The 15,228-nt window shown below is 38.3% G+C and overlaps 1 protein-coding gene across 3 annotated transcripts in view; it reads left to right on the top strand.

Annotated features, from left to right (window-relative positions):
* The window catches only part of mid2 (midline 2), a 115,992-nt gene that overhangs the window by 21,515 nt on the left and 79,249 nt on the right, over positions 1-15,228 (top strand). The window contains exon 2 of one of the 3 annotated variants that reach the window (XM_055159532.1): positions 11,503-11,568. The exons of 1 other annotated variant lie outside the window; for it this stretch is intronic. The gene's annotated coding sequence lies outside the window, so the exon portion shown is untranslated. Of the gene's footprint in view, positions 1-11,502; positions 11,569-13,576; positions 13,773-15,228 lie in introns of those variants that run through there. One more of the 3 variants, XM_055159533.1, reaches the window with a different exon arrangement.

Genomic DNA, 15,228 nt, shown 5'->3' with positions numbered 1-15,228 from the left:
TCATAGGTGATAATGATAATAAAATCACTATTTTAAATAGTAGAATGTCATTTTTAACAATAAATATCACTGAAGATTATTCTAACACTTTTATTCTAACTCACAGAAAAGGTTTGTTTTCAATTTATGTGATTTGTTTTACTATCAATCCTTGCTCAAATGAGTTTCTAGTTTTGATAGTTGTTTGGTGTAGATCAGTATCTGATTTCAATATTTTTGTTATACTTTGTTTACTGCTGCATTGAACCCCACAGATACATGCATCCCTCCTGATTTATTCTTTACACCATCTTTCTGATTCTAATTCTATGTTATTTTATTTATTGCAACTTTGTAACAGCAAAGATCAAAAAATATTATATTTGTCCATGACTATTTTCCAAAAGTTATTATTTTGTATGTTTTGAAGTTCAGTTTGATCATCACCTCCAATATTTGTGGTGGTTCTGGGGGATATAAAAAAGTAGCGTGTCAGAATATCTGCAGTGTAATTTAAAATCCAATACAGGATCCTTGGAGCGGTTCATTACTGTAATAAGGGAGTGCGAGCACTGAGACTTGTTCTCTGTGGAAATAGACTTCTCATGAGAACGCAGTTTATGTATAGTCTAGATACATGTGGACATTTTAGAAGGGCTGTTAATGGGTTTTCTTGTTGGTGGTTAATTTAGATGGGGTAATTATGAGCTGTTTTGAGATATTGTGGTGCATCTTGGTTTGGTCAGGTTTGGTTTAATTTGAGCTCAGTGTAGTCCTGATGTAGACTTTGTTGTAGCCCTGTTCTAGTTTTGATATGATCCAGGTTTAGCTCCAGATTTTGTTCCAGATTATTCCCAAGTCTGGTGCGGTGTATTCGCATGTTGTAATACATCTTCAGAATACAAACACCAGCCCCCAACAAGAGGTCAATAATAGGGATGTAACGATATCCAAATGTCTTGGTATGATATTTTCACAATATACATACATATACGGTATGATATTTATTGCAATATTTTGTGGAGGCTAACAAAACCATATGCTATGATATGATATGATAAGATATGGTGGGGAGACTCATGTTTAGGGATGACAATATCCAAATCTCTCGGCTAACAATATTTTCACAATATATATCTCATGGTATGATATTTACTGTGATATTCTGTGAAGGCTAAACAGCTAAAAATGTTAATATGCTTCCTCTTAAAATGCCTTGACAAGACTTAATCCAAAGAACTAAGACTTAAAAGCGCTTAGAACTGTTATTTCTTCTTGTAGTCTACACTGAAATGGAGCAAAGGATCATGGTCTATGTAGTTCCCTCTGTCTTTTTTTTAAGCTATTTCTGCAGCATAACTCTTCATTTAAGCAAAGAGACTTGTAATTCAATATATTGTGATGGTCTACGGTATTATTTTGAGAACTTTGGCGATATGATATCATGATATTTCAGTTATTGTTACATCCCTTGTCAACTGGTACTTTATAAGTGGTTTATATTAGACTGTCTCTTAGGGGTGGGATGGGACACAATTCCCACAAGACACAAGATTGGATCCAAGAGATATTTACAATGAGTTAGTTAATTAGCCAGGCTAGCGCCACCTAGAGCCTTCACTCCATTTCATTTCTCTCCAGCGACTAGGTGTGGAATCGGAATACACTAGATGGTTTGTATAAACCCCGGAAATTGTAAACCGAGCACCGGTCAATCAACGAAAGGCTGTGAAGCCAAGATCGGGTCCTTTTTGTGGTACAGCACAACAGTAAACAAAGTGGTCAAAGAAGCCAAACATTCTGTGTTGGCAACAATTCCCGAAATCAAGGATTTAAAGTTCAAATAAAGAGAATGTTTGGTGAATTTTATCAAGGGGAAAGACGTTATTGTCCTTCTTCCTACGGAATTTGGCGCATTACATATGTCACAACCAAACAGCAGTGAGTGGTTAAATTAAAGAAAGTACGCGCCTACCTTCGAGCAAACGAATCCCAATGCTGCAAGGTCAGGCTGATGAATCAGGCTATACATTTGTTACAATATTATTGTTTATCATCTATATTTACTTCAGTAATATATGGTACATCAAAATCTGTTACCGTGACAGGCCTGGTCCAGTGGTCCATTCTAAATGGAATATCCTTAACGTCTCTAGTTTAAGTCTCTTGTTTAAGTCTCCAGTTTGAGTCTTTTGAATGAGTCAAACATAAAATAATTCTAGTTTGTGTTCAATAGTATAATAAAACAACGGGTTAAATTTCTTACCCTAAAAGCAAGGGCCTGTCCATACCCTCGTGTTTCTTGTTTACATATTTCCATGTAGTAGCACTCTATTCTGTGGAGATGCGTCTTGACAGTGTTGCGAACAGGGGGTGGATGGGTCAGTCTCTCATGTAAAGCTTTACTGACATTGTTTACATTAACAGTGAAAATCTTTTGACACATGTAGTAGCACATACATTTCACTGTAGAACCAGGTCAGCTCCACAACTATCTGCATGTGTGCATTCTCTCACCTCAGGGAAACATGTGAGGAAGGACATGTGAATAATACATGCATCATTGATTGTTGCTTGTAGGCTGCCTGCCATGTAAAGAAAACCAACTTTAACTTTTAATGTCTTTGGTAGCAAATTTTAACCGTAAATTAGTTTTTATACACTGTTATACTACGTAGCAAGACAAAATTGTGGCTCATTAAAAGCTCAGTGGGGTATCGCTATCAGCAAGTTTAATTTTAATGATAGCCTCGGAGAAGATTGCACTTTAAGCACCTCATAAAACCTGTTTCTATTTTAGTCATGGGATACAGACGTTATAGAGGATTTTAAGCATCATTTTGTTCCAGGTGCCGAAAATACCCTGAGCGTATTATGCACTCAAGCAAATGTAGTACATAGTTGGACACGGATTACTCTACATTTATAATACTTGAGCAAGAAACTAAGTAAGGGCTAAAACCTGAAAGATGAATGTTGAAATGTAAAAGTAAAAGTCAGTACACGCTTTGACAAACTTAATCATTTTATAGTGCAGACAATTCTTCCTGCATGACTGATCTTGTTGGGACTTTTTAAGTTTTTAAGAAGTTATTTCCTATATATGTTTTGGAATGTCTTTTGGAATAAGGCCCTGTGTACAGATGCCAAGGTTATTTGGTTGATCAATAATTGTCATTTTTCTGATGTGTTATAAGTGAAAATGTTGAATTATAATCCAAGAATTTAAAGCTAAATCTAAATGCGCTTTGTATGTTTATGTCACATACATCATGATTTATTTCTGCATCACATCATTAAGAAAGTGTAATTTTATAATCATATACTTAGGGATAGAAATGAAAGTGGTGTCAGTTATCATAAAGCTGACATTTTGAGCCACAAAACTATTCTAAATGTACAATATTGTTACAAAATTATGAGCTGCAATAAATAAATAGCAGAATGAGACACTTTAGTACTTAGTAATGAGTAATTTTGTACCTGTAATGAGTCATAGGTTAGTAACTCAACCTCTTAATTCTCATCATAGTCAAAGAAATATAGCCCAGAAATTAATTGTTTTCATTGTGTATCATGTATTGAACAGTAAGTCAATTTATTATTTATAGTGACAGGCCTAGTTTCTTCTCACAATTATCATAACACACATTTCTGATATTGCAAAATCCTTAACGACCTAAAAGTACTTAAGTAAATTCTTGGGATAAAAGTATCAAGCTACTAATCACAGGCTTATCTTTAATTACATGGACCTCTGTTCCCAGACGTGTATCTAGCTGGAGAGGTGGGACCTGCCTGGCCACATTTGCAGCTGATTATTCCATGCAGAACTGGCCCAGGTACATGCCTCTGAGTGATCCTGTGTCTAACTCTGGCTGATGGACAGCTGCTGTCAGTGTGATGCCTCGAGCTCTTATGGGTCTTAACAGTAGGCGAGTCCTGCCACTACAGCCCGAGCACCGTTCCACACACATAAGCAGTGAAAAACATACATTACAGCTGACGTGTCCCTTACACTCTCTTTCGATCGCTCTCTTTTCTCTCCCCCTCGCTGTCTGTCCCTCTATCTATCTCCCTCCTTCTCTCTCTCTGTCTGTCGGTCTCTCTCTGTCTCTCTTTCTTTATCCCTCTGTCTCACTCTCTTTCAGTCTCTCTTTCCTTGTCTCTCCCTTTCTCTGTCTCATTTTCCCGATCTCTCTCTGTCTCTCTCTCCCTCTTTTTCTCTCTCCTCCTGCCAAGTACAAGCTCTCAGCTATAGATGCAGTCAGACCAGCAGTGGCATGTTTAGTTAATGTGCACAGGAACATTGCCAGAGCTTCAAGAATGCTGAATCCTGGCAGTAAATGAACTGTAATCATGATGGAGGATTCATGTGGTAGCAGGCTGTCTTTTTCATTTGAATATACTTCCTCTTGGTTGGGGAGGGAAAAGTCAGGTGTAGGAAAGTCACAGTATCAGACTTTTTTGTGTTTCAGATATTGTTAGAAGAAATATTATGATTTTATGATTAATTGTCTTATTTTTGACCAGAAAGGAAAATGAGAAAGACAAGAAAGCATTACAGTTTTTATTTTGGAGTATAGATTGAATTAAAACAAAAAATACATTAATTAAAATCATCAAATCGCGATCATATTGGAGCCTGAATAATGTTGACCTCGCTTTTCACTTGTGTACATCATTTATTTTTATGAAACTTCTATACTTCTAAGCTGCTATAGTTATAGTCAAGTACAAGTGGGTTATCGTTTTCTCAAAAACACAGGCCACACTTCTCATTAAAACATTTGCATCCATTTGAGCTATTTGTGGAAGATCACTCAAAATAACGAAGAGGAAGCATAAGCCAGACGCACTAGGAGGTTGGCTGTGATGACCCGAACCTGAAAGGAAAATGAGAAAGAGAAATAAGTTCCAATATTAAATCCACAGCTTTTTGTCTCCTTGTGGTTTTCTTTTTTGCAGACAGCAGGAGTCGGTGCATTAGTAAAGCTCTGGTAAATTGGCTCTTCTCTCCATGAGTCTCAAGGGTCTGTCTGATATTTGTGCTCCACTTTCACTAACCCCTTTTCCTGCTCTGCCTCTCAATCCTCTGATGATTCTCCCTCTCTTCCTCTCACTCAAATATAAACACATTAAAAATAGAGACAAGTTTTCCCTCGCTTCTCTCATTTTCATTAGCAGTGTTGTGTATATCCCCCTCGCTGGACTCTGCTCCTCTGACAGTTGACCCTTGCAGACATGGTCATGGTCAAGGAAGGCTCAAGGTAATGTTTGTGTGGTCCTGTGCTGTCTCTGTTCTCTGTGTGGGCCATGACTGTGACTGCCAAAACAACCTGAAAAAGTACAAGAATAATACTTGACTGAGGCAAACTAACCTCGATCAGGAATGGAATGCATGTTCATGCTCATATTAACTAAGTTTTACATTTACTAGAAGTCTGTTCATATTTTTTTATATTGTATTATTATTTATTTGTATTTTTTATACACCAAAATAGTATGGATATTTTGAAACCCTCCTTTTGAATTCAAATGGGGAAAATTGTTGTACAATGCTTGTATGAAATGTAGAAATGACTTTGGACCACTTCCAGCTTGGTGGTATTTCTCAGGAATCAAAGCACAGTGACATTAAAAAAAAAAGAAAAGAAAAAAAAAACATCTCAGAAAACAGAATTTTTATAAAAGCGAGTATTAAAGGATGATATGAATGCAGCAGAATTTGAACATTTGAGAAGGTGACATGAATGATGAGCTTATTCAGTACTTTCACAATTTAATTAGAACTCACAGAGTTGCTTACACAAACATCTTCAGACCTTTAATTAATTAGATCTTATTTATAATACTAACGATGAGATGGTCTAATGATGAATATACAAATATAAAATATACATGTAATTGCATGATATATAATGTTTTATAAAATATACTTTATTCACTGATACTAGTGCAAGAAGGAAATATTTGGCATTTTGATATACAAATCTCAGTGGTTTGCACTTTCCTAAAAGTCACAGAATTTGTGACGACCTTGTGATGACTCCATCTCTTCTCACTGACGTCTTTGTTCAGAGCTGGGCCTGACAATACACAGCTTTGTACTTCTGTCCCCACAGTTAAACTGTGCATATGTGGAGAATATAAAGTGTCTGACTTATGAAGTATGATTGTGGCTGTATGGGGCTGGTGTGATTCTGATGAGAAGATGAACTGGATAATGTGCTCTCACTGTGAGCAGAGATGGATTTGAGCCTGACAGGAGAGAGTGCAGCCAGTGAAACAGTGGCAGGCGGTCAGTAGAGTCAGGTGGGCTGAGGAATCAATCAGAGAGGCAGGGTGGGCTCTGACAGGCTGCTCCATGCATGGGCAGAGGACTACAGAGGAGGGAGGGAAGGGCCAATGGCAATGGCAGTCTGGACCTGCGATGAGCTGTAGAAGATGTGAGGCCATGAGCGATTAATATAGATTAAAACTAGAAAAGCACTCAGAGAGCGCAGACCTCCGCCAAGGACTACCCCCATTTTTTATATAAATTGCGATAAAATCAGTCTTCTGGATCAGATCCGGATCAGCCTTTGGAATATGAAAGAGGATCCCATTGTCCATCCCTGAGTCAAATTTCATGGAGTTTGGTCAATAATTAACCGAGATATTGAGAAACAAAATTTTTGGCCCCATTTACCACAATGTTAACTAAAATTTCAAAGTGATCCAGAATCCAGGATTTCTTCCGGATCACCCCCAAAATGAAATCAGTTCTTCCTTTTCACATTTCCAACAAATCCTGAAAATTTCATCAAAATCGGTCCATAACTTTTTGAGTTATGTTGCTAACAGCAAACAAATAAACAAACAAACAAACAAACAGACAAACGCCGGCAAAAACATAACCTCCTTGGCGGAGGTAATAATATACAGGCTATTTTGCTCTGATATGGGTGTACATTTTTGTGATGGCTGATAAAGAAATACAAAGTACTAACTTTTCAATTTTACATCTGAGTAAAAGTTCAGTCAGTTCTAAACAAAAATATAAAGCTGAAGTGCTCACTACAGCAGCATGTCACACACACACACACACACACATATTCTATAGCAGGTCTCGATGCCTCTAGCCTGACGCGTCTTTAAAAAGTCATGAGATGATTTACTGCTGAAACAAGTATTCTGCCCCAACAAGAGAAAGCAGGACACGCGATCATGAGAATATGAATAATCACTGAGATTATGAAACCTCCTTGAACTAGACATACTTAGTACTTAATGGGCAATGGCCATAGCCTGTTTGTCGGGTAACAGGTGCATGCCAATAACATGATTATTATGTATTAAAGTTCCTACTTTTGCTCCACTTGTCTGATTATTCATTGTTATATAAGGCCTAGTTAGTATATCTGCTGGCATCTCGTTGTGTACCTGCATTTATATTCCCCCTCTGCTCTTTTATCTCTGTCTCTAATCAAGGATCAGGGGCCCAGGAGAGCAGGGCATAATGAGATTAGGCCTGTGCATGTACACAGTCCAATTTACACGAGGCGAGTGTGTTTCTCTGTCTGACCCACATCTCTCTCCATCCCTCCTCCGTCTTGGCTTTTTCTGTCTGTAGTCCTGCAGGCGGTTTGTGATTCACAGCATTACTTATACTGTTGGACTTTATGTGATACAGAGATAATTCAACATCCACAACAAATTCATGCTTGTGAGGTTAAGCAAGTTATACCAGAACGGGCTCATACTCTTAGTTAAGAAATGTTTTTTACATAGTTATAATAATGCCTTAGATTTACATAGCACTCTTATCAAATCAATTTATGGTTTCTATTCATCATTCATTCACTCCATACTCCAGTCCTGGTAATATTGTTCCAGTGAACAATGGGTCAAAGGCTGGCACAGTGGCTAGCACTCATGCTTCACTGGAAGTTTCTGGGTTGACCAGATCTTTCTATGTGGAGTTGCATGTTTCTTCTATCTGGATGAGTTTCCTCTGGGTGCTCTGGTTTTCCCCCATCAACCCAAAACATGCTACATGGGTCTCCACGAAGAATAGCTTATAGCTAAGGTCAGTTAAAAAATATCAAGCAATGAACCTGCCCAGGGACTATAGGTGGAAGTTAGCACTGGTGCTACAATCTGCTACAATGCATTTCTCCTGTTAAGGTTAATGTATATTATGCACTGTCCCTGTCTCATTAAATAAATAAACTAAACTAAACTAAATGAAGGGGGCACACGTCAGGACATTTATGTACATGACAATAAAGTGTACTTGTTATTACAGAAATGTATGTTGCCAAATTCAGATGTTTTTTTGTTTTTTTTACCCAGATTTCATGTGACCAGCAACAAGGTGAAAACTAGAAAACTATCTAAAGGAGTCTAGTCTGCATGGTGACTGCATGGTCTGCTCGGTGTGGGACTAGATTGTGAGTGAGAGGTTTCAAATGTATTTGAATTGAATTTGAATTTGAATTTATTTGTTTGGAGGATAAGCCCCTTGAGATGTGTCACCATCTCGTTTTCAAGGGGGTCCTCAAATGTATATTTTCAAATGCATATCAGTCTATTACCTCAAACCACCAATTACAAAAGGTTTTTGCTCTTGGGAAATTGAATGATCACTGCTTAGAGAGGACCTCCTATTGATACAGTTTGGAGGTGATTAAATGAGTCAGCCTGTTCAAATTTCCTATAATCCTAAATTATTGTTCCCTGTGGAGACACTAATTTGGTCTAATATTGTATTATAGTTCAACCCAAAAGGCAAAGTAGACATCAATAGTCAGATTGGGCTGTGCATCCATAACATAATCAGCACTGTGGGAGCCATAAAAATGAATGGATTAGGTCTATTTGTCCCACTTGGCTTGTATTTAAATTGGAAGATGGCACTAGAAGGAATTAATCTGTGATACAGAGGCCTAAAGTCTATTTAAAACACAAAGTCACTCCACCAAACAGTGCATCGTTAAAGGCAACAGCAATGTGCAGATTGATCTTACCATTTGTCAGCTGACAACAAGTACATCTCCACAGGCAGAATGTGACATAAGAGAAATTGAAGATTAAAGTGAATTTGACTGGAAATCTGTATTTACAAATGCCATGGTGATGTGAAGGGCTGTTAGCGCTGAAAGATGTATTTTAAATATGTGCTTCATTAATGGAATACAAGAACTTTATTACTGGCAGTGTATTAGTGGTGCACAGAGAGGTTGTGTGCCTGACTCCCAGTTGTGGCATTTGTTTACTGTCCTTAACCACATGCTTCTCCCCATTTTGTGTGGTGTCTCTTCTGTCCAACAATGCTGTTAGGCCAAAGACATTTTTTGTGGTGATGATTATTACACACTTCACATGGATTCTAACATGAGCTAGTTTTCTTGTCTCCTCCACATCGTTTGCTTCTAGTTAGCAGCAGCCCCGGGTGAATGCATTGATTTCTAGTGTGGCACCCTTAATGGCAATATTTTCCTTAATATCAAATCCCCGGTCTGCCTGCACTACCTCTCCAGGTGAAAGCTTCTCAAGAAAGCTGCAGTTTTTAGTTATATTTAGTTTTCAGTCTCAACTCTAGCAAGAAGATATTGTGCTCTCTCAATAAAAAGTTCAAAACAGTCAATAGTAACTCTGTTGATGTGGCATGCTAGCCTATACGCAATGTCTCTTTGGCCAGTGCAGAAGGGCTGAGGTGAGCATTCAGTACATTTATAGTGTCAATGAACAGGCTAGATGTGGTTGTCTGATTTATATCAAAGAGGTGTGCAATGTGGTCAAGTGGCAGATTTAGCCTTAAGCACTTGAGGGTCAACAAGGGTATCTGAAAAGAAGAACTCTTTCAGTCCGTGATGGCTGGTTGAATGCATAATGGGTAATTTGCACCAAAACACCCATCAACAGAACAAGGGAAGGCAGCCCTGTGTAGTACTTCACCTTCACCTCAGATTATTGTCTTTGAGGAAGTTCTCACCCCGTCTTTTTTGGAGAATTTTTTTTTTTCAATTTTCAGTTCTCTTCCTACAGGTGCATGATTTCCTTGAGCCTGAGGGAACACATCTCTTGCCTCTCCATCACTGTCCTGACTGCTATGCTCTGCCCTGCTTCACCCTCAGCTGCAAGTGTGTACTTGATGCTAAAAAAAAAAAAGAAACGTATATCATTACAGATCAGTCAGATAAAGGGAAATATCACTAGTACCACACAGACAAAAGTAGTATAGCTTTTGAGTAGAATAACAGGGTAAGTACTAATAATTTTACCTTCATGGATTTAGCCTGCATCATCCTTCTTTAGCTTTGGTTTGGTGTTATGAGAAACTGCTGGTAAGAGTTTGCTCGCTCACTTAACTGGTCAAACCTTGCTGTGTTAGCAGCTTTACCTCCAAATGACCAAGGTGAAGAGAAGGTGCACAGTCAGGGTCACACAAAAACTAAACATCAGCCTACAAATTTACAATCGAAAACATCTCTGCCAACCACAACAATAATGCTGTCAAACTACTTATTCTAACCAAACATTTGAACCATATATAGATGCAGTCTATGGTTTGAAGTGCATCATGTTAGTGTTGCATAACACATATCTAATGAACTTACCTTTGTGGAAATGCTTGTGACACATAGGAGTGTTCCATAAAGTTATGCTTCATCTCCGTTTAGGGGCTATCCATACCATCCGCTGCCACTTTGTGACTTATGAAGCATGACTTGAGCTGTTCTTTTTCCACTCAGGAAAACGAAAAAAGCCTATTTGTTTGCCTGCCAAAGTCTATGACTGTCATCCAAATGATCATGGAAGTTGATTACACAACAACTTCTTGCCATTGTCTCTTTTTAACCTACACTAGATCGAGTTGTGTTTGTTTATACAGCCCGCCACTTCTACACACAATTCTTTGAGTTTTAACTACGGAAGTTATGTCACATTTTCAATCTCTATAAATAGTATTGGAGGACAGCTCTTTTATATTTATATCTAGTTGTAGACTAAATCTCACTAAGTCACAACACACCAACACATCTGACTTTATGTTTGCTTCACTGGATATATTAAAAAGGTCACTACCACAATAGCTATTTCTTACGACTTACCTGTAGTATCACATGACTTGCAAGACTGCTACATGCATATATTTTGAATTATAATTTGGCACCACAAATAACTATGTTTACTGATCCATTACATCATTAGTAATTTGCATGCTGGATTACTGTATATCCCTGTTGTTGTCTCTCTCTGGTGATCACTAAGCTGAAAGTGTACATCTTGTGTTTAGAAAAGAACAAAGGACTCCATGTCTTTTGCTATGAGTGCATTCCCAATCACTCGATGCTGCAGCAGTCCACAGACAGACTAGAGCTGTACAATACGTCCCTGATGAGATGTGGGCTGTGAGGAAGAGAGGAGCAGATGCACTTCCTGGCTGACACTTTCACATACCCACACATTATTTCCATTATATTGTATAGTCTCATCATTTTGCTCTGTGGCTAACCATTTTGTTCTCTGGTCTAGCAGGTGGCAGGAGGGAGGCCGGGTGTAATGTGACCCAAGCCTGAGCTACAGCACCACAACACTGAGGTCAGGTCTCTGCTGACTGCTGTTTACTGTGCATACAAACCACAGCCTCTGCACTGACACTGCTGTGCTATATGAGAATTCAGTTTAATGTTGTTGCACAGATAGCAACTGTTAATGATTGTTATAGTAAATATATAAAAAATAAGTGACAAATTTTGGTTGAATAATTTAATTGTGTAACATAATATGATGTATGATAATATGATCTTCCAATTTTGACAGTCTTTAAAAATGTTGTAGCATATTAATACATTCTTTCCTTTAAGGTTGTGATAAGTTATTAATCTTTTACACTGTTAAAAGATCATTGCCAGTTTGTTGTTCAGTCGTCCACCACTGATAGACGCCTAAAGCTTCAACTCATGCTGTCAGGTTCCATGGATATTAAAATTGCACTCTGAAGTTAACCGAGCAAGGTAGATTTGATGTTACTTTATTTGGTTATTTTAAAAGGTAAGGGAAAAAAGTATGAGCCCGGTTTCTCTGGGCTTGTGTTGACAGAGCACACCTGCGGCTTGGACCACACCCGGCCCTCCCTGTTTACTTGGCACAGACTATCATTTCAAATTAATAGTTTAAGATGATAACATGATAAGTTGTTGAAATAGCAGCAAACATTTTATTTGGAAGGTTCACTTACCTCAACTGGCTCAAGGTTTGATGTTACTGGAGATTTATGTCATGTGATGACTGGCTATTTTATATAATCAAGAATCCCTAGCCCCCAGTTTCAATGGCATATTATAAGTGTGGTTGTGACCCAGACATTCTCAGAGGCAACAGCGTGTAGTTCTTCAAAGTGCTCTTTGAAACTGGCTCCTTGGAGCTGTGATGTGTTTGCTGAAATGTCAAATGCACATTACATTGACTGTCTGGTTTGTGGTCTTTGGTCTGGGCTGATGCAAATGCTTTCACAACCACATCTACATCAACAACTCCATATTCCTCCAAGATCTGGTTCAATGCTCTGGGAGGAAGATGTAGACCGACTCCCATGGTAAGGCTATGACTGAAAGGGGCAGCCCCAAAACAACTCTCTAGATATTTTCATAATAAAATGTTGACCATATTGTCCACAGGAAACATATGTATATATATATATATATATATATATATATATATATATATATATATATATATATATAATATATATATATATATATATATATATATATTATATATATATATATATAAGCAGTCTAAAGATAAAAGGGTTGAAATAGATAAACACTTATTAACTAATTATTCATTAAAAATAAAGAAAGGATTGACTGCTAAAAGCAGACTCTGCTGATCCAACTTTACAAAAAAGTAAAAATAAGATTAAAATCTGCTTCTAGATATTGAGCAGTACGTATTGTCTTCCCCACACACAAAGACACTATTGACTATTCAGACCCTGTAATTATCCGGAAATTAAAAAATTGATAGCATCTTTATTGCGAGCCACTTTTGTCTTGTTCAAATCTATGAATATTAATTATCTCCTCTAGGCATTCAGCAGTTGAACAAAATATTATACCTCCTATGTTTTACTTACTTATTCTGAGCTTTTGATGTGAAATGTCTTTCTGCTGTTTGCACCATGACAATGAAATAATGAAAAGGGATGTCAAATGTGGACTGCTATGTTCTGGTACTAGACTTGCTATGAAAGCATGGACTGTCACCCCACATCTTTTAGAGTCTAATTCGGCTAGTATTTCTTGGTTAAACAATTTTTCAAAAACTTGGAGATTGAACACGTGTTACGAAGAGACCTGGTTTGGAGTTGAATGCGCGTGTTGTCTTTCTGCTGGCTTTTGCTTTTTGTATTGTGCGAGTAGGAGGAGCCGCTTTCCTGTGATTGTCCTCTCTCTCTCTCTCTCTCTCTCTCTCTCTCTGTCTCTCTCTCTCTCTCTCTCTCTCTCTCTCTCTCTCTCCTCTCTCTCTCTCCCTCTCTCTCTCACACACTCTCTCCCTCTCCTCTCCCGCGTGATCCTGTTCTCATATCCCCCAAAGTTGAATAGTGCGTTTTGCCTCGGAGCTATAGCTGGCGGAACAGCCTGACAGTAGCACCCGGACTGATCCACGCTCGCGTACGCAGAACGAGAAGACTTTCTCTGGTCACTCGTTGCCTCCGCTATCCTCTTGTTTTCCCTCAACTTAATTTCTTGTATTTTTACAAGATGACAGCGGAAAAGAGAATACGACGTGGAGAGCTGGTAGGTGATCTGAACCCGCTCCATACGCAGTGCACGAGTGTTTGCTTGATTTGGGGGGAATCGGCTGTTGGCTGAAGCGCGCGGTATTGGCACAAGTGAGCAGAGATTTCTAAAGGACCGGTGGTTGTTTGCGCGGACATCAGCTGGATTTGTCTTGACGCGCTTTGCCTTTGGCTTGAATGGAAGCGAGTGTGAAGCGTGCTATCCTGTCAGGGGTAGGCTGGCAGCTGAGGTAAACTTCAACATTTAATATTGTTGGCATTTGTAATGTAACCTAGTTAGCGTTATAGGATACGCTACTGGACTGTTCTGGTGGGATGGTGAAATGTGGAACATGCTGTGCGCGCGCAAAGGGAACACGCTTGGGCAATGATTTCTAATTCACTTTTCACAAGCGTATTATCTGATCACTTATCATTATTAGACTGAAATTTGCTTGTCATGTATATCTGCTATGAGATGTAGGGTGGGAATAGGAAGACTATAACATGCATGTTCAGACTGTTACAAAGGAATAGAGAAGATGTTACACAGTAGTAGGCTATCATTTAATGGTCTCTATGTGACTATAAGCTACTTATATAGTGACTTATACAGCGTATTCATTTTTTTTAATCTACCCTACGGCATTTAAAAGAGTAAATCATCCTCCTTGTAATCAGTGCTATTAAAATATTGTCAACAATATCTGAATAACAGAAATGCTGTAGTAAAAGTTGTAAATGAAAATGTTTAAAGTGCCTCTTTAAACTGAAAAAAAAAAAAAAAAAAAAAAAGCATCTGGCTTAATTCCGGGGCTTCAGTGTAGAAAAGCACTAGCTCAGTCAGCTCATATACATAGCTGTAATGTCCCTGGGCTTGCCCATCTCTGCTCTGTGCCTCTATTGCATTCAGCTGGCAGAGCTCTGAACTGACACTTGTGTACGTTCTCTTCTATCTTTAGACTTGTTTTCCGGTCTGTCCTCTGCTCTCTATCATTCACCCTCTGTAGGATCATCCTGGCATCCATCATGTGTTGTTCCATCCAACTCTCCTCTCCTTCAGGATCTGATTGGATGTTATGGAAGGATGTTTTACTGCTGTTAGTCTTGTCTGAGTTTGTCAGTCAGTTAGGGGTTGCCGTGTACAGCGATAAAATAGTCTTGACTTGGGAACTGGTCCAAACACTTTCTGTAACTGGAATTGCCTGGATTGGGAAAGGCACAATACTGGATATTGCTTGACTTTGAGCGAGTGCAACATAATCACTCTTAATCTTGCTTGTCGAATGCATATTTACACCAATTTCATGTTATTGCATGTTTTAATCCAGCAGTAGGCTATCTTTGTGGTCTTTACAAGTCCAGATAAATCAATCTTGTGGTTGTGTCAGGTAAAGAAAATAACCAAGCATAAAATGTTTATTGTTTTTATGTATGTGTTATATTATATTATATAAATCTAGATGTATGTTAAG

This window comes from Boleophthalmus pectinirostris, unplaced genomic scaffold (genome assembly GCF_026225935.1).
Source record: "Boleophthalmus pectinirostris isolate CB_2022bp ecotype Guang Dong unplaced genomic scaffold, ASM2622593v1 HiC_scaffold_23, whole genome shotgun sequence".
In the NCBI taxonomy this organism is placed as follows: Eukaryota; Metazoa; Chordata; class Actinopteri; order Gobiiformes; family Gobiidae; genus Boleophthalmus; species Boleophthalmus pectinirostris.
Note: the sequence above shows the minus strand (reverse complement) of the source record. Positions and strands in the feature narration are given on the sequence as shown.